At 43.0% G+C, this 26,484-nt stretch overlaps 1 protein-coding gene across 12 annotated transcripts in view; it reads right to left on the bottom strand.

The window, feature by feature from the left end:
- Nucleotides 1-26,484, bottom strand: part of MSI2 (musashi RNA binding protein 2) — an 841,455-nt gene that overhangs the window by 37,005 nt on the left and 777,966 nt on the right. The gene's annotated exons all lie outside the window — the stretch shown is intronic.

Below are 26,484 nucleotides of genomic sequence, written 5' to 3'. Positions count from 1 at the left end.
TGCATCTTGGTGTGTGTGTGTGTGTGTGTGTTAATTTTTGAAGAACGATGCTCATAAATCCTAGGTTTGTGAAACATACTTGTGCATAGATTTTAATGAAACCGGTCAAAATCCATGCGCAAGTATACATATATTTCATTTATTCTGTTTATTCCTTGAGTTTAAGCAAATATGTGATCACAACAATAGCAGATTGCCTTAGACTTGGATGTATGTATAGGTTGGTTATGACCTATAAAGCCCTACATGGCATGGAACCAGAATACCTGCAAGACTGCCTTCTGCCACATGAATCCCAGTGACTCGTCAGGTCCCACAGAGTTGGCCTTCTCCAGATTCCATCAACTAGACCAGTGTTTCCCAACCTTGGCAACTTGAAGATATTTGGACTTCAACTCCCAGAATTCCCCAGCCAGAATTCTGGGAGTTGAAGTCCAAATATCTTCAAGTTGCCAAGGTTGGGAAACACTGAACTAGACAATGTCGTTTGGTGGGACCTAGGGGGAGAGCCTTCTCTGTGGCGCCCTCTGGAATCAGCTCCGACCCCCCCAGAGATTCGTACTGCCCCCGCCCTCCTTGCCTTCCGTAAGAGTCTTAAGACTCATTTATGCCGCCAGGCTTGGGGCCATTAGATTCTTGCCCCCTGGCCAATGAATGTGTTGAGAGAATGTTGAGTGAATGGAACAATTGTTTTTTATGGTTTTGGGGGTTTTAAATTTTTAATTAATTAATTGGATCCAAGATATTGTACATTTTTAATTATATGTTGCAAGCCGCCCCGAGTCCTCGGAGAGGGGAGTCATAGAAATCCAATTAATATCTCTATGTAACCACTGGGTGAGGACATCTGTTGGTTGAAGATCATGTATCACCCATATTATTCAAAGTGTTGGCCATCGTTATTTAAGTCCTTAAAGACACAGGGCCAAATTATCTGAAGGACTAGCTCCCATAGTTTTAAGAGTCAACGAAGTGGGTAAGTTCCGGGCCCCCTTGATCAAACAGTTTCAACTTTGGGGACAGAGGAAATGTGCTTTCTCCCTGTAACATATAGACCTATAACATTCTGTTATTATAGCCAATCTCACTAAATATTGTTTCAGCCTTCCTGTGGAATTGATTTCACAGTCTGATCAAGGCTGACATCTGTCCTCTGGAATCAGGTCCCCTCGATAGCTTTCTGGAAGGCACTGAAAGTCCTGACCTTGAGGTAGGGTGGATGGAGCCTCCTCATTAGATCTGTTTGTCAAATGCCACATACATTCTGATGTAATTTGTGTTGTTTTTATATAGTGAGCAGTCCAGCCATAGTTGAAGTAAGAATAATAATAATCAAATGACAATCCAGGAATGATTGGAATGGGGAAAAATACATAATATTTTCTTGCTGGGGAGAGAGTGTGAATGATTTGGCTATTCTTTAACTTTTGGAATAGAACTTTCTTTCTCCTTTCATTTAACTCTGCTACTGAAACATTTCACTTTTTCTGAATCCATGTTGAACCGTATTCAAAGGATGTATTGGCTTTCTAATTTGTAAAGAGTCTCATACGTAGTTATTTAAATCTCAAACACATGTACAAATAATTCCCATCTCCCATAAGTGCGTTTGAGGCAGAGCTGACTAGTACAGAATTTATTTCCATGCCAGCTTTTATACCAAGTAGTACCTTTTGGTCCTGCCATACGTTCCTGAATTAATTGACAGACTGGATTTCAACTATTTCTCTTTTCAATTACATTAGCTGTGGGGACCTCAAAATTGCCTGAAGGTTGCTTTTTAAAGATCATGCGGCCACATGGGATCCGTCTGCTCAGATGGATGAAAATAATGGCCTCGACTGGGGAACTGTTTACATCTATAGCCCACTTCTAGGGACCTCCAGGGGAAGCTTTAAAAGTGGGTGTTCCAATCTTAGCTCAGCACAAGCCTAACAAACGCCTTACAGAGGTTGCAGAGACACAACCTGAAATCTCGCCCTATGTCTGCCCAACAAGTTAACTATTTTGTTAGTAGTCATTGTCTAGGTGTAATTTCCACTGTCTGCTTTTCCAGTTTCTTCTTCTTCTTCTTTTAGCACTCGAGGGGCTGTCACAGAGAAGGGGAGGGCGGGTCAACCTATTATCCAAAGCACCTGAGCACAGAACAAGAAGTAATAGATGGATGACCATTAAAAAGAAATCCAACCTAGAATTAAGGAGAAACCTCTTGGCAGTGAGAACAATCCGTTAGGCGATTTGCCTTCCGACGTTGTGGATGCTCCATCAACTGGAGATTTTCAAAAAGAGACTGGACAAGCATTGGATCAGAATAGTAGTATAGGGCAGTGATGGTGAACCTTTTTTCCCTTGGGTGCCGAAAGTGTGTGCGCACACACTATCACGCCTGCGCAAGTGCCCACACCTGGGGAGGGTGAAAATTGCCCTCTGGAGGCCAGAAACAGCTCGTTTCCCAACTTCTGGAGGGCCCAGTAGGCCTATTTCCCTCCCCAGGCTCCAGAGGTTTTCCTGGAGCCTGGGGAGAGCAAAAATGCCCTCCCCTATTCCCCCAGAGGCCCTCCGGAAGCCAAAAATGCCCTCTCAGAACCTCCGTGTGAGCCAAAAATCAGCTGGCCAGTGTGCACATACGTGCTGGAGCTGAGCTAGGGCAACAGCTCGTGTGCCAGCAGATATGGCTCCGCGTGCCACCTCTGGCACCCGTGCCATAGGTTCGCCATCACTAGTATAGGGACTCCTGTTTGAGCAAAGGGTTGGACTAGAAGGCCTTTGAGGTCCCTTCCAGCCCTGTTATTGTAGAACAGTGATGACGAACCTTTTTGGCTTCGTGTGCCAAAAGGGTGTGTGTGCACGTTCTTCTATGTACCTACATCCATTCCCTCCCCCACCACCATTGCTCAAACACCCGCACTGTCCCTGAGCATGCACACAATACCCCCGTCCCCGCGCATGCGTACAGGCCTCACTGAAGCCTGGGATGGTGAGAAAATCTCTGGGCAAACCATAAGTTCGGAAAAATGGACTTCCGGTTTGCCTGTTGTGCTATTTTTCGTACTCCGGATGGTTCAGGGAAGCTTCCCTAAAGCCTCCAGAGGGCGAAACGACCTTCTCCAAAGGTGAAAAATCAGCTGGCTAATGGACACATGTGCGCCAGAGCTGACATAGGGCAGCACCTTGCATGCCCTCAGATATGATTCTGCGTGCCACTTGTGGCACGCATGCCATAGGTTCACCAACACGGTTGTAGAGTCAGCTCCAACATGCATGTGTGTGCCGGCCAGCTGATTTTTGGCTTTCATAGAGGCTCTGGGAGGGCGTTTTTGGCTTCCAGAGAGCCTCCGGGGGGATGGGGGAGGGCATTTTTATCCTCTCCTGGCTCCAGCGAAGCCTTTAGAGCAGTGGTTCTCAACCTGGAGGTTGGGACACCTTTGGGGGTCGAACGACCATTTCACAGGGGTCACCTAAGACCATGGGAAAAGACAAATTTCTCATGGTTAGGCACCAAAACTTCTATTCTGGTGCCTTGGAACATATTTTTACAATCCGACCAATCAGGTGTTTACAGTGGGAGTGTCCTTCTGACCTTCCTGCCAATCAGCTTAAAGCTCTATTGGGAGAATTGGGGTTAGACTTACGGTTGGGGTCACCACAACATGAAGAACTGTATTAAGGGGTCGCAGCATTACAAAGATTGAGAACCACTGCTTTAGAGCCTGGGGAGGGCGAAATACGAACCTACTGGGCCCACCAGATGTTGGGAAACAGGCTGTTTCCAGCATCCAGAGGGCCTCCAGGGAATGGGGGAAGCTGTTTTCGCCCTCCCCATGCACTGAATTATGGGTGTGGGCACTCGCGCACACTCTTTTAACACCCTAGGAAAAAAACTACTGGTCTAGTAAGTTTCCCTTTCCCCATAACCAATGGAAATAGACAAACACGCACACAATGTTGCAAGTGATTTGCTGGAAAGAGGGGTGTGAAGCCCATGGGCCACTGCTGGAGGACAAAACAAGACAGAGGGAGACCCCATGTCGTTTTAATGCTTTTTGGAAAGGAAGATCACACTGACAACAGCCTGCTGCCATAGCGCTCAGGCTGTCTCTGATTCTCCCCTCACACTTGCCATAAGCAACCCCATGCAATTTGGCAGCCTTTGCACCATCAGTGTTTATGATAATAGCCATGTGTGCTTGAAAGCAGCAGGAAATTTTCAATATAACTATCATTAAGACAAAACGCTTTAAATCAAAGCCATTACTGGTATCGAGAGTTAAAGCTCACAAGATTAGGCTGCTTTTTATCTTTATGAAAAATTCATAGAACAAGCTGCCAAACAACATCTTCTTGCTCGAGAGAGTAAATGATATAATAATACTTAATGCTGCCGATAGAGATGAAAGTAGAGGCATAAGTTGCATGCTGTAATGTGTACATCAGGGAGACTCTGTTGAACAAGGAGCTCTGACACTTAGCACATGTAATGCTGGGTAGACAAGCAAATGGGAAGCCTGCTGTTGCCTTCCCCAACTTTTAGACTTCAAAGATCAGGGGCTGCTCTTCAAACTCCTGGCAATTTGGTTGCAAATGTACAGCTGCAGTGCAAAGGGGGAACTAAATTCTCCAGGGCTTATTCAACAAACAGAATGTAAGAAACCCTTGGACAAAAATCACTCAAAACTCATGTGCCTTTGTTAGGCAAGAACCAGAGGTTTTCGGGAAACCTGTAGGCCAGGGGTCGCCAACCTTGTCAACTTTAAAACTAGTGAACTTCAACTCCGAGAATTCCTCAGCTGGCTGAGGAATCCTGGGAGTTGAAGTCCACAAGTCTTAAAGTTTGCCAAGGTTGGAGAGCACTGCTGTAGGCCAGGCATCAAAGCCCCTCAACAATTTGGAAGGGGAAATAAATATCGTTTTAAGCCATGCTACTAAAATAACAGGTAGTTCTCATTTAGCGACTGAAAATGGTTCCAACAACCATTTTGGTTGTTAAACAAAGTGGTCACTAAATAAACACAGAGAAGGAGAGAGAGAGAGAAATCCTGCAAAGATCACTGGCTGCTGTTTTCTCATTCAGATAAATTTCTGTAGTACAGTGTTCTATGCCTTACAGCAAGGGTCTTCAACATTGGCACCTTTAAGACTTGTGGACTTCAACTCCCATAATTCCTCAGCCAGCAAAGATGGCTGAGGAATTATGGGAGTTGAAGTCCACAAGTCTTAAAGGTGCCAAGGTTGAATACCCCTGTCTTTCAGGGTGGAGAGATAAAGCAATCTCTTCCCAAACTGCTTTTCTTCTAGTACACACTTCCTTGAAAAGTTAACAAGCTCAGCTTGGTTAAAAAGCTCAGCTTGGTGATCTCAGTTACCTGGTTAGAACTTTCCCCTAGATGTGCAGCTGCTGCCTGAAACTGACCGGACTCTAATCGGTTTCACATCGAAAGCTTTTGTTGAGCATTTGTTGGGAAATGCAATTATTGTTGCTTATTACCATATTTGCAAATTGTCGCTTTTTGAAGCCATAGCTAAATGAGGACTACGAGTTGTTGACCTCTAAAATCATACGGTGTGTTTTTCAGTGGCCCCCTCTGAACTTCTTTAGTGGCGCTTTGTTGCTGAGGAACCTCTGACAATGCTGCTTTGTGGATGTGATAGGTTGCTAACAAAGTCAAAGGGGAGTAGATACGGAGAGGGGCGGCATACAAATCTAATAAATAATAATAATCAATGTTGTCTTAAGGAATGGTGAACTTAAGCAGGTGTGAAATGTTCCCAGTTCACTTGTGCCTGTTGGTCATTGAAGAGCCGGTCACAAAGGCAATGTGAGGCTCTGCTTACCTGCCTGGATGCGCCCCGTGTATGCGCAGAGGGTAAAAGAACCCAAATGGCGGCATCTAGGTGGGTGGGAGGAGCCTCCAGCTGCCTTTGCGACTGGCTCTCCGATGACCAGCAGGCACCAGCGAATCGGGAGAATTTTATCCCTGAACTCAAGGAATTGAGCCGGGGTGGCGCAGCAGGTAGAGTGCTGTACTGCGGGCCACTGAAGCTGACTTGTAGATCTGAAGGTCAGCGGTTCAAATCTCATCACCGGCTCAAGGTTGACTCAGCCTTCCATCCTTCTGAGGTGGGTAAAATGAGGACCCGGATTGTGGGGGCAATAGCCTAGCTCTGTTAAAAAAAAGTGCTATTGCTAACATGTTGTAAGCCACCCTGAGTCTAAGGAGAAGGGCGGCATAAAAATTGAATAAATAAATAAATAAATTGAATACCTCTCCCCTCAAGTCTTTGGCTTGCTTGCAAGCAACGCTATAAACTCACTGTACACAGAGCAGGGGGAAAAATCTATAAATATGTATCATCATACATTATTCCGCATGTCAGCATTAAAAAGTGTTAGAATAATTTAAAGCCAAGATTACTGTAAGTAGCATTCATTTACACCTGCAGAAATGTTCTTTTTTTGCATTTCACTCCTGAGATGAAATTGAAGGAGAGCTACAAGCGAAACAACTGGTGCTGCTCAAAAGTATTTTTGGTTTACTTTTTACCATACTTCTTACGTTTTGGAATAGCTAAGCTCTCCAGAGAGTTACTCAGGGGCTGAGTTGGAGTTCACGATGTTGGAGGAATAGAGGAGTATTTTCAGAGATGGAATTCAAGATAATGGGAGTTTGACAGAAAGCATATTTTGGCAATATGACTGACTCAAGATCTAGGTCAGAAAGGTCTGTGTTTTCTTACAAATCCTTACAGGACAACTATGCTAAAAGTATTTTGCATAAAGTAGAGGGTAATGAATTGTAGAAATGGACAGAAAGAAATTCACATTTCAAGCTGCCAAGTTCCATCTACAGGGGTCTACCAGTGTTGAGTCCAAAATGGCAATCTGGTAGAGAAGAAAGGAGTTAATTACTAGACCGTGATTCTTCCTTGTGTGGTTTTCTGAAGTTGCATCAGCATTTATTAGAGTGATGAATTATTCTTAGCTAATTTGTCATAAAATAAATAGCATCTGGCGTCGCTCCAAAGCTCCACTAAGACAAAGCAATTCTGCTGCAGAGAGAGTGCAAAAGAAATGTTGCTTTGTTAAGCCAGGTCACAAGAGTTCTTCTAAAGCAATTATTAAAAAATGCAGCTATTGCTAACAATAGCAATAAAGCAGACTCTTTAATAGCTGCTTTAGCAAAATTTAAATTTGAGCAACTGATAAAAAAGTGCTAACAAGTGATTGGGGACACATCGGCAAAATACTTGATGGGCCCAGGTTTTTTTTAAAAAACCGACTAAAATCAATCAAAATCATTTTTCTAGGGCTTGCAAATTGCTCTTGATGACAAACAAACGTACCTCTCATCAAAATGAGGATGTTTTACACAAAGCCAATATTTAGGAGGTTCTCCCCATCAGAAATATTTCATAGTGACATTCGCACAGGAAGCCAATCCCATCACACTCAAGACTGGACTAAATTTGGTCAAGAGAAACAGCAATCAAGGAGCCAATTTTTTTCTCGCAGCTTTCAACAAAAGATTTTCCACTTGTGGGGTTCATCTTTAATCATTATAAAAGCACAGAAGTCTAATCTATTTTTGATGTAAATGCTAATAACTAAGTGTCCTTGAAGTTCAAAGTGGTCTTTGTGCATGGCAGTAATTAGCCAAGCAAGGTGGTCTCTCTGCCTTCTCCTGCTTCTAATGACATCCTTAACAACAAACAAATGTCAGCCTTACAAAGGTGGTAACATTTGGTTATGGGTTGTTGTGTGTTTTTTTACAAGTAGTTTTGGAGGATAAATGAGATTTCAGCCCCAAGCTCTGTGTTATCAGTTTGAAATGAGGGAGAATGATTATGCTGGAAGTTTGAAAAGGAGAAAAAATGCAAAACAGATGATTCTTTCCAGTAGATTTGTAGACATTAATTAATATGGGGGGATATATTGGATTCTGCAAGAGTTGTAGAATCAGTGCCACCTTTTACAAAGATGTTAGTGAAGTTATTGCAATGTGACGCCTCAAATCCTCAGCTTTTTCAAATCCCCAGAAATGATAGTGGGGCGAACAGCATCCAAAGTCACTAAGATAGCAAGGAATATCAACAGAATCACAGTTCCCTTATCATCTCTTTCCCAGTGCAGCAGAGAACACCCCTTGGAGTGAACAAGGATGCCTCTGTGCAGGAGCCAAATGTAAACTGAGACTGGAAATGACCCAGATAACTCATGTTCCCTCAGAGACCATGGAACTGCGGGGCCTCTATCTTTTCTACCTGCTACAGATGGATGGATGAGCAAAAGACAACAGTTGTCCTAGCAATAGTTTCTTAAAATGTTTCCTAAAAAGAGCCTCACCGGTATCTGCCACAGAAAGGCCCTAACAGTCTCAGAAATCACCAGCCAAATAGTGTTCTCTAGGCCCATATTCTGCCAAGCCAAGGATGGATCCATTAGGTGAGAAATGGGGCAAAATGTTACAGGTACTATCACACCTTCAAGGGCAAAATATGAAACTGTCCCCTAAAGCTCAAGCAGAATAATATGCATTCCGATGCTTTTATCTAAGATGTATACAGCGGTGGGCTACTAGCCAGAACGCTAAATTGTGCTTTCTGCTGCGGTTCGTAAGTGCTTGCGGGACGAGCGCAATTTTGCTTCTGCACCGGTGGATGTAGCAAAATCACTTACGGAGCCGCGGGTGCGCCCATGTTTCGGCATGCACGGAAGCAAAAAAACTCGCCGAAGCACAGGGGCACCTGCAGTTCCGTGTGCAATTTTGCTACCTGAACAGGTGCAGAAGCAAAATCGCGTTAGCTCCATAAGCACTTACGAGCCCTGGCGGCAAGCGCAATTTAGCGTTCCGGCTAGTAGCCCACCACTGGATGTATGGCACAAACGATGGACAAATTGTTGAACGAAACCAGTATAATACTGGTCCAGGGCCCAAGGCCATGTTATTCAACCAACAATCGTATATACAGTTGTACACAAACAAGTGTACAATCAGAGCAAAACATTTTTTTAAAAATTGCCATTTTACATTCGTCACAACCGATCAGATTCAATCCCGATCTGTATTACAGTTGTTCTTAACACCTTTCTTCTGAACACTTAGAAATGACTTCTATAAAGCACCTGGGAAATCAAATCCAGACATTGAACCCTTCATGTCTTAACTCTCCCTTGTCTTCTCTGGAGTGGACAGGGTCACATTCTCCTTGAAATAATCTCTTTCATCAACTTCTATCTCTCCCAAGAAGCAATACGCAGGGAACGGGTCTCTTACCAGGAGTCATTTTTATGCAAGTAAGGGGGACTGTGAAATTGATCTAAGCGCCACACATAAGAGTTTTCTCGGCAAAAAGTGGTTTGAGACATTGCCTTCCTAGGGCTGGGAGAGAGAATGACTGCCCTAAGATCACCCAAGTGGCCTTGTGGCTAAGGTGGAACCAGAAATAGCCTTAACCACTACACCAAGCTGGCTCTCTTTAAAGGATATAACTTGAAAAAACCCCAACAGTTGTTCTCTCTATGTCTAGCATTCATTTTCCCCCCTCTTGATCTCACTTTTCCAACCAGGACTGCTCATTGTGTTCAATATGGGTGGCAGCATCTAAATAACTTCAGCTGACTCCAAAAATACTAAGCGGATTTAGTACTTAAATGGAGACAATCAGAGAACCCTAGTTCAACTTGATAAAGCTTCTGGAAGGTGAACAGATCAAATCTCTTACAGTATATATTGTAACCTATAAAACATGGTTGTGGCCATATTATCACCAAGAGTTGAGTTTGACTGAAAATATTTTTGGGGGGTGGGTGGGGATATCTATATTATTTCTTTCAACTGCCAAGTCACATTTTCTATTCATTTTATTTCTGCATTTGTTTTGTATTGAGTGGACAGTTTTATTAGGAGCTTTCACTGATTTGTCCTCTTCCTTCCTTCCTTCCTTCCCTCCCTCCCTTCCTTCTCTCCCTCCCTCCCTTCCCTTCCTTCCTCCCTTCCTCCCTTCCTTCCTTCTCTCCCTCCCTCCCTTCCCTTCCTTCCTTCCTTCCTCCCTTCCTTCCTTCTCTCCCTCCCTCCCTTCCCTTCCTTCCTTCCTTTCCTTCCTTTCCTTCCCTCCCTCCTTCCTTCCTTCCTTTCCTTCCTTCCCTCCCTCCCTCCCTTCCTTCTCTCCCTCCCTCCCTTCCCTTCCTTCCTTTCCTTCCTTCCCTTCCTTCCTTCCTTCTCTCTCTCCCTCCCTCCCTCGCTCCCTCCGTGTTTTACTATGTCTTAATCTTTGGGTCCATTATGTAAAGAAGTACAGAAATGATCTTGAGGAAAATACTGTATGTGGCAATTGTGGGCTTGTGAAAAAAAACAGCTGTGAGCAGCACATGACTGTCACACCTTGACATGCTTTGATATAAAATGAAAGGATAGAGAAACACTTACGTGCTTTCAAGGCTCTGTTCTAACAGCCTTCAGAAACAAAGTGGAATTCCGGCAGTTCTTACGGTGTCTTGTTATCTGACTTGTGCATCTTTCCTCAAGTGGCTCAATCTTTTAACTTTTCTAAGTCTCGCTTCAGATTTTGAACTCAGCCAAACTGACAATAGCTTCCCTAACAGGAGCTAGACAGCAGACAACTTTATTGCCTAAGTGTGCTCAACAGCAAGAAGTATCTCTGGCAGGAACATAAGCAGATGAGAGACAGCCTAAACCTTCATTACAGTGAACAATCTCAGCTTCTTTTCAAATTACTTTGGTTAAAAAGCTCAGGTTGCCTAGATCCTTTCCCTTCCACTCCAAAGCCAATCCTTTTTCCTTTCTATTTAATCCCCATAAACGTTTTGAATTGGTTCTTGTCTATTCCTGTTTTGCAAGGTCTCACAAGCTTTGCCTTGAATTCTAAACAAAAAGCACTGAGTAACTGTGAGGTTGGGGCCTATTGCATCTCTTTGACATCTCACCTCTCCTTTTATTTTCAGCTACCTTTTTTTATTAAAAGCAAAGTAATGATCCAGCACAGAATAAGTCTTGCTATTTATTACAAAGCCACCAAATACACCATTTTACTTTTTCACTCCACATTCTACTTTTTCACTCCAAAGATGTCTGTTCTTTTTTTTTTTTAACCATTGGTGACCAGATTTGCATTAATTGTTTATCACAGCCTGGACAGGCCTTTTATTAATATTAATGAGGGACTGGGAAGAAAGAGCCCCTTTATTTTTAGCCTATTCTAATTGCGTGGTAATTATTCATCTACAAAACAAATGAACCGAACTCCATTGCTATGGTAACTGAAATTCTGGCCTCCCACTGTAACACATTAACAGGCTATCATCCCTGTTATATTTTAAATTGAACCCTTTTGTACAATGGTAGAAAAAAAGTAGGCAACTTAAAATAAAGCGTGGACTTTATTCAGTGTTATGTTAATTTCCAAAGGTCATTGTTTGGGGGTGGCTTTCCCTAAGAGTGTGGTGCATCGGATTTCCTATCTCAGGTTGCGTGCATAGAACGAAGCTCAACTCATTTTCAATATGAAATTCCCCACGTGGGTTTTCACAGTCCAGGAGGATAATGCTTTGAAAGTTTCTGTTTTTGTGGCTCTCCAAAAGAAACATCGGTATAAGCGCATCCCAAGGCATGCCCATGTTACACCAACACTCCGCAGTCTGCATTGGTTGCCGATCAATTTCCGGTCACAATTCAAAGTGTTGGTTATGACCTATAAAGCCCTTCATGGCATCGGACCAGAATATCTCCGGGACCGCCTTCTGCCGCACGAATCCCAGCGATGGGTTAGGTCCCACAGAGTTGGCCTTCTCCGGGTCCCGTCGACTAAACAATGTCGTTTGGCGGGACCCAGGAGAAGAGCCTTCTCTGTGGCGGCCCCGACCCTCTGGAACCAGCTCCCCCCAGATATCAGAGTTGCCCCCACCCTCCTTGCCTTTCGCAAGCTCCTTAAAACCCACCTCTGTCGTCAGGCATGGGGGAATTGAAATTTTCCCTTCCCCCTAGGCTTATAGAATTTATACATGGTATGCTTGTATGTATGATTGGTCTCTTAAATTGGGGTATTTTAGATTATTTTTTAATATTAGATTTGTTACATTGTCTTCTCTATTGTTGTTAGCCGCCCTGAGTATTCGGAGAGGGACAGCATACAAATCTAATAAATAAACAAACAAACCAACAAACAAACAAACAAACAAATAAGGTGGCCATCTATAAGTTCAGAAGTTGTGGGAGCTTCATCACTGGAAGCTTTCAAGAACAGACTGGACTGCCCTCTGTCAGAAATGGTATAGGGTCTCCTGCCTGTGCAGGGGGTTGGACTAGATGACCTACAAGGTCTCTTCCAACTGTGTTACTCCATTAAAAGTGGCTAAGGAGATTTTTAAGTTTGTCTTATACAGGCGTTACAAAAGTGAGTGGGATCAAAGCGAGTATGTGCAAGTAAAATATGAGTATCTTATCTGTTATAGAAATGAATCCACTATAGAAATGAAAACTTCTCTAATTTAAAAGTAAATGAAAGAATCAGCTGGTTAGCTTCTCCACATTGGCCTAGCCCACTGATGGCGAACCTATGGCACGGGTGCTACAGGTGGCACGCGGAGTCATGTCTGCTGGCACGTGAGCTGTTGACCTGGCTCAGCTCCAATATGTGCCAATCAGCTGATTTTTGGCTTGCACAGAGGCTCTGGGAGGGCGTTTTTGGCTTCCAGGGGGATGGGAGAGGGCGTTTTTAGCCTCCAGGGAAGCCTTTGGAGCCTGGGGAGGGCAAAGCACGAGCCTACTGGGCCCACCAGAAGTTGAGAAACAGGCCGTTTCCGGCCTCCAGAGGGCCTCCAGAGGGATGGCCAGGAGGATGGGGGCAGTACGAATCTCCAGGGCAGCTGGTTCCAGAAAGCTGGAGCCACCACAGAGAAGGACCTCCCCTGTGGTCCCGCCAGTCGGCATTGTTTGGCTGATGGGACCCGGAGAAGCGAACTCTGTAGGCCCTAACCGGTCGCTGGGAGATATGGAACAGAAGATGGTCCCGCAGACAGTCAAGCCCTAAGCCATGTAAGATTTTATAGGTGATAACTAATACATTGAATTGTGCCCGGAGACGGATTGGAAGCCAATGCAGCTCGCACAGTGTTGATGTGATGTTGGTGTACCTAGACACACAACAGCTCGTGAGGCTACGTTCTGAACTAATTGTAGTCTCCTAATGCTTTTCAAGAGTAGCCCCATGAAGAGCGCATTGCAGCATTGCTGGTTGGAGTGATGGAGTTGGCAGTCTAGCTTGAATTGAGACACAGGATCTAGGGGAGTTTTATAGGCCACCAAGTGGGGATAGGTGCTTTGATAGCTCTAATTAGAGGAAAGGGGGCTGAGTGAAGTCCACCACAAAGTTTCCGAAAGAAAAATCCCAATTAAAATATTATGAAGTAATTCATAGTCCCACTATCTAGAAATCTTTGCCTCACAGCCACAAGAGTCCAGTTTTGAAAGAGATGTCAGAGGTGGTTTATATAGGGTTTCTATCATTGTTTGAAGGTGGGGGACTAGGGTGGAATATCTTCCTTGAGGAACAGGGCTGGGCCAAAAGAGTCTCAGAAGCTATGATCAGAAAACCAGCACACGGGGGTGACTCTCCTGAATCATTTGGTGAAAGAAAATCATAACAGTGTAATAAAAAGTAGTGAACAACAAAGGCTTCAATTAAAGCTCTAAAATTGCTGAGCGGGTGTAAAATTGCTACGCCAGTGTAAAAAATGGGAAAAAATAACCAGCAATCAATCAATTTGTTTCTGAAGCTAAAGCTTTGGGTTGGACTTTTTGGCCGCATAGAGTATTTCTCAGTACAAAGAGTCACAACAGCTACTTTGTGTGATCCCAGGAGCTTCCTCTGGTAATGAATATTGAAAATTGCACTGCAGTTTTCTGCCTTTTTTTTTAAAAAAACCCAAAAGTTCTGCATTAAAAAGGGCGAGTCCTAAAATAGGTTTGATACAGCATTAAAGACATGAGAAGAATTCAAAACTCCTCCAAATTCCAGAAAAACAACAGTCTAAATTGAAAGGCACTCTTTTGATCTTTCCACTCCTTAGGCCATTCCTAAATGTTAGGGGTATCTCCCGGGAACCCCTCCTTCCTGTTTTTCATCTAGGTAGAGATGTCATGAAAGGTCTAGATTAAACCTCCAACACTTTACCCTTAGATTATCTACGGTTGAACTATCCAGATTCCTAAGAGATCAATAAGGGGCGAGTACAAGTGCACTAGAGTGCCTTCCGTCCCCTGTCCTATTGCTCTCCTATATCTCCTATACCTTTCTTCCATTCCTATATCTCTTCTTCTATTCTTTCATTGATATGTTCTATTACTATACCTTCTTTTCTATTCTTTCTTAGATATACTTTATTATGGGTATCTCCTCTATAACCTTCATCATGTATTTTACTATGTGTATATAGATATATACCCACTAAAACCCTCATTGTGTATTGGACAAAATAAATAAATAAATAAATAAATAAATAAATAAATAAATAAAAAAATAAATAAATAAATAAATAAATAAATAAATAAATAAATAAATAAATAAATAAATAAATAAATAAATAAAAGATGTCATGGTCACCATCCCAGACATTCACTCTAGCAAGACTGAAATGAAGAGGAGTAATTTTGACTAAAGTAGTGACCCAATGCAATGTTGTGGCCTAGTACCTAGTTAGGCATTTGATGAAGGAGACACACTAAGCACTGATGACGTTACCTAGTTTGTGTAATGAAATGTCTGCACGAAAACAAGCAAGCTCGAAGAGCACCAAGGATCCCTCAAAGGAGACACAGCCTCCTCCTTAAACTGAAATAACGTGGCATGGATATTACGGTTCCATTGCCTGATAGATGCACATCTGGGTGAACAACTGTAGCCACTGCATGGTCTTTAATGGGTGCATGTCCACATGGAGGGAGATATGCAGTGAGCTACTTCAGGGTTCTATCCTGGGTCTAGTACTTTTCAACATCTTTACATATGAAGGAAGAGAAGTGATGTATAAAATCTGTGGGCGATACATCATCATCATCACAACAACAACAACAACAACAGAGTTGGAAGGGACCTTGGAGGTCTTCTATCCAACCCCCTGCTTAGGCAGGAGACCCTACACTACTTCAGACAGATGGTTATTCAACATCTTCTTAAAAACTTCTAGCTTTGGAGCAATCACAACTTCTGGAGGCAAGCTGTCCCATTGATTAATTGTTCAAACTGTCAGGAAATTTCTCCTTAGTTCTAAGTTACTTTGCTCTTTGATTAGTTTCCACCCATTGCTTCTTGTTCTACTTTTGGAGAATAGATTGACTCCTTTTCTTTGTAGCAACCTCTGAGACATTGGAACACTGCTATCCATGTCTCCCCTGGTCCTTCTTTTCATTAAACTAGCCATGCCCAGTTCCTGCAACAGTTCTTCATATGTTTTAGCCTCCGGTCCCCTAATCATCTTTGTTGCTCTTCTCTGCACTCTTTTCTTTTCTCTGCTGGCTGAGGAATTCTGGGAGTTGAAGTCCACAAGTCTTAAAGTTACCAAGGTTGGAGTCCCCTGATCTAGATTACTCTGATACCCTCTACCATTAATGGTGATGTCTGAGGAATTTTGGGGCACAGGAAGAATGTCTAATGGTCTCTCAATCCCAACCAAGGAGACTGCAGGACTAGGAAGCTCTCCCAATTCATTGCCTCTCTCATATAGCAATAGCACTTAGACCTATATACCGCTTCACAGTGCTTTTACAGCCTTCTCTAAGCAGTTTACAGAGTCAGCATATTGCTGGCCCCAACAATCGGGCTCCTCATTTTACCCACCTCAGAAGGATGGAAGGCTGCGTTAACCTTGAGCCTGGCGAGATCTGAACTGCCAAACTGTCTCCCCTGGTCCTTCTTTTCATTAAACTAGCCATGCCCAGTTCCTGCAACCGTTCTTCATATGTTTTAGCCTTCAGTCTCCTAATAATCTTTGTTGCTTTTCTATGTACTCTTTCTAGAGTCTCAAAGATACAAAGCTGGAGTGGGATGGATTGTTAATATCCCAGAAGACAGGCTCAAGATTCAAAAGCATCTTGGTAAGATTTGAGCATTGAGCCCAATCCAACAAAACATTCTTCAATGTTCAGAAATGCAAGGCACTGCAAGTAGGCAGGGATAGGTATAAGATAGGTAGCCCATCTTAGTAGTAGTGCTTTGAAGACAAATCTGGGTGTCTTGGTAGACCACAGATAACACACAAGTCAGCAATATGCCACAGCTGCCAAAAAATCCAATGCAGTTTGTTTGTTTGTTTGTTTGTTTGTTTATCAGATTTGTATGCCGCCCCTCTCCGCAGACTCGGGGCGGCTCACAGCAATAATAATACAATGTAAACAAATCTAATATTTAAGTTAATTTAAAACCCCAATTTAGAAACCAATCATACATACTAACATAGCATGCATAAATTTTATAAGCCTAGGGGGAGGAACGTCTCAATTCCCCCATGCCTGACGACAGAGGTGGGTTTTAAGGAGCTTACGAAAGGATTGAATCCTGACTGCTGAGGGCCTAGATAATTGGCTTCTTCCAAGGACCGCTGGAGCGCCACCACCTTCTCAACAACCTTCTCCATAAAGGGAAGGTTGGAGACTGGTCGATAGTTGTTGAGAATGGCTGGGTCCAGGGAAGGCTTCTTGAGGAGGGGGCGCACAAGTGCCTCCTTGTAGGGATCCGGGAAGGACCCCCTCCCCAAAGAAGCGTTGACAATCTCCTGGACCCAGCTCCGTGTCACCTCCCTGCTGGCCGAAACCAGCCAGTTTGGCCTGTGTTAGCAGGGCAAGATCAAGGCAAGAATTAGTACCACTTTATATTGTACAGATCAGATTTGCACCTAGTTTTAGTCATTTAGACACTGAAAAAGAATATGCAGATGGGCTCTGAGGCCAAACCTTACAAGGAGCAGTTAAGACAATTGGGTATGTTTAGCCTTAAAAAGAAAAAAAAAGTAAGGGAAGGCACAATAGCAATTTTCCAATATACGAAGGCATGTCACAAAGCAGAGGATATGGGTTTACTCTCCAGGGTAACAAAATTTAAGAAAGATAAAAGAGAATCAGTAGGTGGAAACTTTACAGAGGAAGATCCAAACTCTAAAAGAGGAACTCCCTGACTGTGAGAGCTCTTGCAAGTCTTCACAAAACTTCAGTTCCATTATTGGACATTTTCAAGAAAAGGTTTAACAGCCATTTCACTTGGCTGGTCTGAAGATTCCTGCCCTAGGCAGGGAATTAGACTAGAAGTCTCCAAAAAACCCTCTAAACCTACAATTCTCCTGCATAATCTGATTAATCTATCTGCATCTCTACTTGCCTCATGGTCTAAATGGTTTGAGGTTCTGAGATTGAGGGCTACAGTTATTGCCTGCGCTGGGAAGCATCAACAGTACTGGAAAACCTGGTAATGTTTGCCCTTTAACTGAGAGGATAAGACAAGAGCTTGACTTACATACATTTAAAATATCAACGCTTCAAAGCAAACAAACGTCTTCATTCTTTAAAGCACCGTTTTGTGCCTTTAGAGACAAGATTGCATAGCACATAGGATGACACTTCTGTGGTTTCCTGTGCTCAATGACACTATCTACCATCAACTGAACAGTTACATAATTTTTGTGTCAAACATAAAGAATGAGTGCAGGATCCTTACAGTCCTTACATATTAGAAAAACCAGCAATTCTCAACCACATATGTCCTAACTAGTCTGATTACTACATACAGTTTCTTGGCACCTAACAAGTCTTTCAGATTTTTGGATATATTATTTGGTGTTCTTTTTAGTGCAGTGCAGAAGCCACAAACAGAGCTATATATTGCCCAGTTACACAGTTAATGTTAAAAGTGCACTTGTTTCTTATTTTTAAAAGTTGGGGAAACTTCCCTGGTCACTTCTGTTATTGGTGCTTAGTATGTTGCCATTGAATGTCAACTTGATTGTTCCATTTATTGTTCTACTGAATAATTGTCCCTTAAAATCTCTGTGTGTGATTTTTTTTGTTGTTGATTGTGTTTGGTTTGATTTCCTGTAAAATATTTGAAATCAATTGTTGCAGTCACAGAACAATCCACCAGCGTAAGATAAAATTAAAAAAATAACTTATCAGCACTTCAAAGAGAAAGGAATTTCAAAGCTTTCTCTTATAAATTGTAAATTTTATTTTGTGAAAAATTTATTAAGGGGGGAGGGGAAATTATTGTGTAATTTATTGAGTTCATAACTTTAAAAAAATAAAATAAAAGTCTGAATTTAAAAAAAAACAGTACTGGAAAACCATTTCTATATATAAACTCCATCTAGTTTGGCCAACTGCTATACAGTATTTGTGACTGTGACAGGAGTTATATAACGTTATGCAATATTCAGGGAGACCAATTTAAATTAGATGCAATTTTTGGAAGGACTAAATGGAAACAATTATCCATTTCAAAGGGATAGATCAGAAGGGCAGACTCTTCAGCATTGCTCCATCAAGGAAAAAAATGAGTTATATGAACTACCTTTTCCAGAGTCTACTAAGAACAAAGTGGGGGGAAAAAATCATACAGTGGTTTTTGGTCTTTTTAGTTGCAGGGCTATTCAGAAACATGTGAAGTGTGTGAAATGAGGCACCCTGCAAGTCAGAGCAGATTGCATAGGAGGAGCGTTTGCCCATTGAGAATAATTCCACTGATTGAAATGGCTATTAAAAGTTAGTGCCTACATCATTAAGGATTTACTTATATCATATTTAAGTCTGCGCTCCAGGGCTGGCCACTAATTAGGCTGGAAGTGATTTGTCAAGTGCCCTGGCTTTTGAATTAAAACCAAAAGTGATTAAAAGCTAATGTTTTACCACCAACAGAATCTACTGAAATATCTACCGCAGGGGTCAGAACTTGAGTACCGCAATGGTGGACAATTACACATTCATTGTGTGATAGAGTGGAGACTTTAAGGAAGAAGAAGATGGTTTGTATGGCCAAAACAGAGATCGTATAGCTGCATATCTCACAATGTAAATTGGAGATATTCAGAAATGGACTTTCCCAAATTACCATTGATCAGTGTGCAGTTCAAGAATTGTTATGATTTTAAGTTTGTTTTACCATAAAACACCTTAAGGGAACCCAGACTCTAAAACCACCTAGGAAAAAGGTGTCAGGCTAGCCTTTTCCTGTTAGGTTTTTGTTTTTTCTCACAAGTGCAAGATCAAATAAACCAAGTGTTAAAGACGGCCATAGTTCCCTCTAAGCTGAGCAGTGAGCAATCGCTCACTTAAAAATCATCATCAACTCAGAGTTTTCCAAACCTGCCCAGAAGCCGAGAAGGAAGGAGAGAGGAAGAGAGGAAGAGAGAGAAACAGATAGAAAAAAGAGAGGAAGGAAAAGAGAAAGAAAAAGAATGGGAGTAAGGAAGAGAGAAAGAAAATCAAAATCTAGTTTGAAACTAGCTCAACTATTTAAGTGGCATTTTGATATTGACAGAGTTGCCCTATTATGAGCTCACTGTTATTTTATTTTATACACAGTACAGTATTTTATTTTGAAATTCTCTGAGGCAAAACAGGGTGGGGTTTTTGTTTGTTTGTTTGTTTATTATTTCTGTGCCGCCCAGTCCCGAAGGGACTGCCGCTCAGACACTATACTTTTCCGCCCCCCCCCAAAAAAAAATTAGAGGGAACACTGAAGACGGCCTTCAGAGGCAGTTTCACTGCCATCAAGGCTAAAATCTTGATCTTGCATTGGTTCAGCCTTTTTTTTGAAGGCCAGTCAAGCTGGTAGGTAGCATTTATTGTTCTGACAAATGCCAAAATCTTTAATGACAGAGCTAGGGATTAAAACAAGTTGGCCAGCATGTCCCTGCATAAGGTCCACAGCATAAGAACAACAAAGGAATCTTATTCATATAGATAATTCATTGTATCATGGGCCATCATTTAAACAGGGCCGGAAAAGGCAGGGAGAAGCCTCCATGGGGCCTCTCTAGGAATCTCCTGGGAGGAAACAGGGCCAGAAAAGGCGGGGAGAAGCCTCCGTGGGGCCTCTCTAGGAATCTCCTGGGAGGAAACAGGGCCGGAAAAGGCGGGGAGAAGCCTCCGTGGGGCCTCTCTAGGAATCTCCTGGGAGGAAACAGGGCCGGAAAAGGCAGGGAGAAGCCTCCATGGGGCCTCTCTAGGAATCTCCTGGGAGGAAACAGGGCCGGAAAAGGCGGGGAGAAGCCTCCATGGGGCCTCTCTAGGAATCTCCTGGGAGGAAACAGGGCCGGAAAAGGCGGGGAGAAGCCTCCGTGGGGCCTCTCTAGGAATCTCCTGGCAGGAAACAGGGCCAGAAAAGGCGGGAAGAAGTCTCCGTGGCGCCTGTCTAGGAATCTCCTGGGAGGAAACAGGGCCGGAAAAGGCGGGGAGAAGCCTCCATGGGGCCTCTCTAGGAATCTCCTGGGAGGAAGCAGGGCCGGAAAAGGCAGGGAGAAGCCTCCATGGGGCCTCTCTAGGAATCTCCTGGGAGGAAGCAGGGCCGGAAAAGGCGGGGAGAAGCCTCCGTGGGGCCTCTCTAGGAATCTCCTGGCAGGAAACAGGGCCAGAAAAGGCAGGAAGAAGTCTCCGTGGCGCCTGTCTAGGAATCTCCTGGGAGGAAACAGGGCCGGAAAAGGCGGGGAGATATGTTTTATTTGCTTTTACATTGATTCCTATGGGAAAAATTGCTTCTTCTTACAAACTTTTCTACTTAAGAATGGATTAAGTTTGTTAGTAGAGGTACCACTGTATACATTGACAAAGATCTCTAGCTTAACTGGGCTGAGACTTGGAAGTCTTTCAGGTCTTACCCAATCTGGGTCTCTCCAGATAGGCAACACTACAACTTTTGCCTAGTAGGCTGGCAGACCCCCAGGTTGGAAAAGGCTGTTGTGCAATTCAGCTCTTAAGTAATATCTTCCATCTATATATTTTAAGAAGGATTTTAAGCATCACAATTGCTGTGACAACATCCAGCATCGGGTTGCAATCGAGATTACAGCTTTATGTGCTGGAACTAACTAGGTAATAAAGAAGCAAAACAGAGGTCATAGGTCTGAAAATGAAACTGTGGGACTCAAAAATTTAAGGTTTAAAATATGCAACTTCAGTGTTAACACAGACAAAAACCAAACAAACAAAGATGACTGCCTCAATTTTATGCAAGCATGTTTATGGTAGATGGAGACTTGGAATTCAGGCTGCATATTGTAGTAACATAATTAATGTTATTGACCAGCTATTTGGACAGTTTTTGTATATATGTATATAGCAAAGCTCAAAAGTAGAAATATACAACTTTTCTAGAAGAGTAACAGAAAAACTGTAAATAAAAGGGCTCAAACTATGAAAAGGTACCATACTAACAGATCCAAATACCTAATGCTAATTAATTATAAGACCATTTTGCCAATACATACAACTATTGTGACCATGAGATGTGACAGACAGACTTAAAAAATAAGACAGTGTAGAAAGGAATAAGAAAATAGTGTATACTTATGATATCCTAAAATTAGGAGTGTTTTCTTCCATAAATAAATCAGGAAGACATGGGAGTTTCAGGCTAAACTGGTTAGAGAAGTGTGGGTACCACAATGAAGGTGTCAGGCAAGTGCTAGCGAGTGTGAGAGAGCCAGTGGGGGCCACAGGTGGGCATGGGCAGGTGGGCTGGGGAACAAATGGATGGCTTTCCTGTTGCCTTTGCTTATGGGAAGCTGGCAGGTAAAGTTGCAAATAATGATCATGCGATTGTGGCATCGTATTAACGAACTGGGCGCCTGAGCATTTGGATTGTGATCACATGACTGCAATAGCTATAAGTCCCACTTGTAAGTCCCATTGATGCCTAATATTTTTTCAAATGGCTGTGATTATTAGCGGTTCCCAAAGAGCAATGGCACATTAGGTCGGGCTTAGGCGGAATGGCTTGGGGTTAGACGTCATGCATTTCTCCATTTAATCAAAGGCTAATGTTTAAAAAGTATTCTTCTAGGTAACTGCTCTGCACTGTACAAAACCCAACCAACCTAGCTATAAATTATTTCAACAAGTCCCTGCAAAGACACCCCTCAGCATTCTGCAGATCCAAACTGTTGTGATTCCATCTGAGGCTCCTCAGGGAACGGCTGAACCTCTGCCGGCTCCATGCTCAGAGGGGGAGGATGCGGAACAGGAGGAGGAGGAAGAGGCCCAGGCAGACGGGGAGGAGGAAGGTCAGGCTGAGGGAGAGGGAGAACAGCCTGAGTCCCCCGGGATGGAGCTCTCCCCAGCAAGCAGCCTGGAGTCCTTAGGTGATGATGCACAAGCCATAATTGATCTAAGGCAGAGAAGAGCAGCCCAGCGAAGGGGACAATTAGCCAGGTATTTCCAGCACTAAATAGGCAACAGCTGGGTTTGGGTGTGGTTCTCCCCAGAAAGGCTGAAAAGGCAGGCCCACCCTTCCTGTAATTGTGGAGTATTATCTTTGGGAGTCCTGCGATCTGGCTGTGCTCTTTGGCGTCTCTGAATCTGGCTTGTGGCCTTGAAAGCTGAAACCTTGGGGGGAGGCGTGGGTCTTATTCTCTACAGAGGTGTGTGTGCCAGCAAGAAGTTTGTTGTATTGTCTGGCCGTCCTGACTCTGCTGTGAAGCCTCCTAACAACCCTGTAAGAACAGTTTTGTCTCTGTGTTTGTTTTCCCAACGATAAAGTACCTTTGCTTTTACCAGCGTGTCTGGCTGCTTTTTCCAGTTGGTGTTGAAGTCTGGGGGCACCCAGACAGGACACAAACCAACTCTTCTGCCATTTCGTTAAGGGGACAAAAACACTCCTGTAATTCGCCAACAACAGAACTATTGACTGACATGATTAATTATTGTTAAGTGCTGGGGTTAAGCATATAAAAAGAATTGCAACTTCCCAGACTCTTTTTTGCTTTGCTAATTTTGAGATACATTTCCCATCTAATTTCTTTGGCCTTGGAACGGAAAACAGGAGGTCCTGATTTAGTTCACTGAGGACCAAGGTAGATCATTGTGTCTCTGGTATATAAGATTTGTAACTGCGTTCTATGGGTAAGGGAAGAGTAGATCTTCGGCTAAGAGACAGAGTTTGTCATTTGGGTGTGAGGGGGAGAGAGTAATTTCTAAATGCACATGGGAAGAATATTTAAGGTATGCTTCTTTCAGCTCAGTGTATCAACCTAGGCTCCAAACTTGCACATGATCTGTGAAGCAAATACAGTGTTCCCTCGATTTTCACGGGTTCAAACTTCGCGGAAAGTCTATACCATGGTTTTTCAAAAATATTAATTAAAAAATACTTTGCGGGTTTTTTCCCTATACCATGGTTTTTCCCACCCGATGACGTCATATGTCATCGCCAAACTTTCGTCCGTCTTTAATAAAAATTTTTTTTAATAAACTTTAATAAATAAACACGGTGAGTAATAATCTGAATGGTTGCTAAGGGAATGGGAAATTGCAAATTAGGGGTTTAAAGTGTTAAGGGAAGGCTTGTGATACTGTTCATAGCCAAAAATAGTGTATTTACTTCCGCATCTCTACTTCGTGGAAATTCAACTTTCGCGGGCGGTCTCGGAACGCAACCCCTTCGAAAATCGAGGGAACACTGTATTCCTAAAAAAAACCAACAGTGTTCCTTCAGGGAAGAGGCCAAACAAGATAGAAGGGGAACCATCACGTATGATGTCTCCTCTCAGTAGGATGGGCTGACAAAACAGCAGCTGCCGTGAAGCAAATGTAATGTGGCGTTCAGGACCTGAATTACCATCTGCCAACCTTGCCCACTCCTGCTCGTTTGGAAAACAACTTTGAGAAGCTGGGTGCGGAAAAACTGGATGCAAAGGAGGGGGCAGGGGGAAGGAGGAGGAGAGAAGGAAATGAACGAGAAGGGGGGGGGGAGACAGGTTTGCAGGCTCAGTGATGAAGATGGTGATACTCGTTTGGAAATGTCCTAATATTGGCGGCTCGTGAAATGTTCGCCCGTAGAGTTTAAGAGAGGTTATTCTCCTAAAAAGTTGTGGAACCGAAGGGTTAAGGGAGTGAATATAACTTGTGTCAAGTTGCTGCATTTGTAATATAGTCCAATTTGTATTTTGGATCTAAAACCAATTCCCTTGTGCCTTGGTATAGCCTGACAGACAGTCGTCGTACATACGCTTCACGACTTCACGATCTCCTATGGGCAGTTTTCATGCTCTCCCAGCCTAGCTTAGGTTCTGCGGAAAGGATTCAGAGCTCTGGTCTAATATTAAAACAGGTTACGTTCTGGTGGAAGCCATGCCTGTACAATGCTTGTGGCAATGAAACTTGGCCCTGTACCCGAAGACACTACTTACCTGTAGGTAACTCCCACTGACCTAAGTGGGAACTACACACAAGGAAGTGTGCTTATCATTAAAAACGTTGACTCTTCCCCCCACCCCCATTTATAATCAAAAAACAAAGTAACATTGCTTTTATCATGGTCAATTAAACTACTACCGCCATCGCAGCACTGATGATTCTCAGAATGATGGGTCAAGTTAAAATTTGGTAGGACCAAGTTTAGAAAATTAATGGACATTGTACTGTGGCTTCAAGGAATTTAACAGAAGTTCTAATACAGAGAGACCTATCTTTCCTCCAATCAACCATGGCTACCTTCGGGCTATCGTCCTCTTTCAAGTTGACAATCACCTATAATATCAACTCAACAATGCATGTTCTACAACTACGTCTACTGCTACCGGTTACAACTACTACAAGGGCATGCATTTAGTTCAGTCCCACAGATACATGACACTCTAAGAACAGGCAAGGGGAGAGATGTGAGATGTTTTACGAACGACAAGTGTTTCGGTTTTATAAAGTAATATAGGGAGGGGAAAGCCAAACAAAAAAAGAAAACCAAAAGAGAGAAAGTGTACCAAAACAAAATAATAATAGAAAAGACATTTTTCAAGAGTTGGATATGAGTCGTTCCTTGAATCGTTTTATCTCAACAAGCAAAGGAAACATGCAACCAGCTGCTACTAACAAGAAGCTGGACACAGAGAGAGGATTAATAGGTGTGGACAAACCTTCCTGCTGAGCGTGCTCAGGAGAGCGTTTGAGAGGAGCGCACGTCCCAATGCAAGGGAGGCCGGAAAGAGTGCCTCAGAGATTTGCCCTCTCTCACAGCAGCCCCAACCAAGCAAGAGAGAAAACAACAAGAACATAACTGCTCACACTCACCATCGAGGTCATGTCATTAGATGTGTTACAGCCGGCAAGTATAAAGGACAGTACGGAACAGTGGCACTTAAGGATTGAAGAACCCCTGGGGGCTCTGGACCAATAAAGGGAGGACCAAAACTAGGATTTAATAAGTGACTTTCATATTTTTTTTTTTCGTTCAAAGCAGCCTTCTCCAGCCTGCTGGCCTCCAGAATGGCAGGACTGATAAGTCAGTGTATCTTGATGGGAGGTTAGGAAAGTTGGCTGCCACAATAAATGGGATCGGGTAAATTAATTTGGGAACACCGCCCAACCCCGAGCCAGGTAGCAGGATCTCTGGCCCGTTCATTTTCCAAACGTGAGAAAGAGGAAAACTCACAAAGTCATCAAGACTTAAAATAGCTGCCACCAAACTGGTAATTCTGAGAAATTGAAGATCAACACATCTAGAGGGTGCTAGGCTGGAGAAGGCCATGTTGGAAGTACTGTATGTGACAAAGTATTTTTTTCCCCCTGCCAAACATTATTAGCCCTTCTAAGGAATTTCTAAATGAAATCTTACGATCTAACCTTCCCTCAAGCAACTGATACTTCTATGGAGGAGAATACAGATATGGTCCAAACCAGATAATAGAGATATTTATTTTCTGGAATGGAAGAATGTGGACTACTTTTCCACCAATTGAAGTATGAAATGGGAGTGTCACCTGGAATCTTATAGGTCCAAAGGCCTAAATTAGCCCAATGTGGATAGAAGTCTCCATAGGGGGCATTCATTCTATACACTGCCTTTGCTACATGGAGGAGGAGATAATCATTTGCCCACTCCATGGACAATTGATAGTTAAAACATCTGAACTGGGCCACAGAGGGAAAAGCAAAATAGATTACGGATGCTGAATGTCTGCCAGAGGAAATAATCATCTTGATCCTACAGTATCTTGACAATCAACAGAACTGCCTTTCTATACAAGTGATTTTAGAAAAACCCGTGTTAAGTGTCATCTCTCATCAAGCTGAATGGAGAAGCCACTTTTCATGTAATCTGTATCTTTTCAATATTGGAACAAAAATACCCTACTGATAGTGAAATTGCTTCAGAGGTCATTGTTCTAAAATGCAGGCTCATGCCAATGTAACTCAGAACCTGGTTCATTCTAACCATGTCGAGAATAAGTACAGCATTCAATTTTCGAAGCAGATACCAAAGCCCGGAATATACAGA

The sequence above is a fragment of the Erythrolamprus reginae genome, chromosome 1 (assembly GCF_031021105.1).
Source record: "Erythrolamprus reginae isolate rEryReg1 chromosome 1, rEryReg1.hap1, whole genome shotgun sequence".
NCBI lineage: Eukaryota > Metazoa > Chordata > Lepidosauria > Squamata > Dipsadidae > Erythrolamprus > Erythrolamprus reginae.
The sequence above is the reverse complement of the archived record's forward strand: the minus strand, read 5'-3'. Positions and strand labels throughout refer to the sequence as shown.